Genomic DNA, 2,216 nt, shown 5'->3' with positions numbered 1-2,216 from the left:
TTTTTTTTTTTTTTTGAGAAAGGGTCTTCCTCTACTTCCCACTGTAGCCTCCGCCTCATGGGCTCACGTGACCCTCCTGAGTAGCTGGGGCCACAGGTGCACGTAGGTATGCTCTTCTTTTGCATCATTTTATTCATCAATTTTCCACCACAAACTGCACTTAAAACTAGCATTATAACACAGAAACCACTTTTTTTTTTCAGTGGACACTTTTATTGGTTATTTAATGGATCATCAATCTTGTCTCCCTACCTACAAATGGAATTTCATCTTGTTTCCATGCTGAGTAGTGAAACAGTGACAAAGCTAATCATAATAGCCTACATCAAAAGAGAACTAACACAGCTCACTTGTTTTAACAGGCAAAATATAAATATATGCACTCTAGAATGCACAATGTTTAGTCACTAAGAAATTCAAATGGGATCTTCAAGAATGTAGGCAAATCCAGGGTGTAGTAAAGATGAGCTGAGATGCTGTGCAACTGTTTAAGGGTTCCTGGCACTGCATCTCTTGGCCACTAGCTGAACCTTGACATGGAAGGTTTTAGTTAATGCCAAGTGGAGTTGCAGAAAATGCTAAGTTGACTTAGGGGCTGTGCACAGGAACTAAAAGGCAGGAAAGTACTAAATATTGCTGAGAACATCCACCCCAGGAAGGACTTTACCTTCCAGGAGTTCCAAACTGGCACCACCCCCAGTGCTCACATGGCTGACTTTATTCTCCATGTTCCATTTGGCACAGCAAGTGGCAGTGTCTCCACCACCTATGATGGTGATGCAGCCCCTAGAAGTGGCTTTCACCACCTCATCCATGAGGGCTTTGATTCCCCAGGCAAAAGCTTCCCATTCAAATACCCCCACAGGACCATTCTACACAATCTGCTTAGCCCGAGTGACAGCCTCGGCATACTTCTTGCTGCTTTCAGGACCACAGTCCAAGCCCATCCAGCCAGCAGGTATGCCAGAAGCCACAGTGGCTTGGCCAGTCTTGGCATTCTCATCAAACTTGTCAGCAGTGACAAAGTCAACAGGCAAGGTAATCTTCACACCATTCCTCTCAGCTTTGGACATTAGGTCTTTGACAATCTTGGCTCCCTCTTCATCAAACAGAGAAGGGCCAATCTCCATGTTGCTGAGCACCTTAAGGAAGGTAAAAGCCATTCCACCACCAATAACCATCTCATTGACTTTGTCCAGCATATTATTGATCAGCTGGATCTTGTCTGCAACTTTAGCTCCACCCAGGATGGCCAGGAAGGGTTGCTCTGGGCTCTCCAAGGCCTTGGCAAAAAAAAAAAAAAGTAGTTCAGCTCCTTCTTCATCAAAAATCCAGCAGCCTTTTGTGGCAGATTGACTCCTACCATGGAGCTGTGGGCTCTGTGAGCGGTGCCAAAAGCATCATTGACGTAGACATCACCTAGCTTAGAAAGTGAAGTCGGAGAGCTTCTATTTTGACTGGATCGGCTTTAACCTTGCAGAAGCATCTTTTCCCTTCCCTTCTTCCTCCACATGAAAGCAGGATGACAGACTCAGCAGCTGGGTTGGCACAGTCTTTCTCCACTTCTGGGCCTACACAGTCCTTCAAGAACAGAGCATCCTTGCCCAGCAGAGATCTGAGTTCTACAGCAACTGGCTCTAAGCAGTACTTGTCAGGCATAGGGACACCATCAGGCTGGCCTAGGTGACTCATAAAGACTACCAACTTGGCTCCATTGTCCCAAGCAGAATTTGATGCTTGGGAGAGCAGCCTTAATCCTCTGGTTGTTTGTTATCTGGTTGTTCTTCATAGGAACATTGAAGTCGACACTCATAATGACCCGCTTCCCTTTAACGTCCAGCTTGTCCAGCATCAGTTTGTTACAAAGCGACATTTTGGAAATACAGCTGGGGAGAGAGGTCGGTGATTCGGACAACCAGGGAGCCGGCTGCAGACATGCGCTCGGGAGATGAGAAGAATGCTGAACCGAAACCACTTTTAGGGTGAAAAACATTTGTACACAAGAGACTTTAAAATATGTAAATAGTGCAGGCACAAAACAGACTCAAAAGTCATAGAAGGCGCACCCTTTTCATGCCTTTTCACTTGGCATGCATATACAAAACATAATTTCTTATTCATCCAAACATTGTTTTATATAATATTGTCTGACCGTAAACTGTGTGTCAAGTCTTGATGAGGATGTCTTTGCTTAAAAACATAATGTTAAAATATTA

At 44.6% G+C, this 2,216-nt stretch overlaps 1 pseudogene; it reads right to left on the bottom strand.

The window, feature by feature from the left end:
• Positions 1 to 326: 326 nt before the first annotated feature.
• On the bottom strand, positions 327 to 1,888 carry LOC103236549 (phosphoglycerate kinase 1 pseudogene; annotated as a pseudogene).
• Between the last annotated feature and the right edge of the window lie 328 nt (positions 1,889 to 2,216).

This window comes from Chlorocebus sabaeus, chromosome 7, assembly GCF_047675955.1.
Source record: "Chlorocebus sabaeus isolate Y175 chromosome 7, mChlSab1.0.hap1, whole genome shotgun sequence".
Classification (NCBI taxonomy): Eukaryota; Metazoa; Chordata; class Mammalia; order Primates; family Cercopithecidae; genus Chlorocebus; species Chlorocebus sabaeus.
Note: the sequence above shows the minus strand (reverse complement) of the source record. Positions and strands in the feature narration are given on the sequence as shown.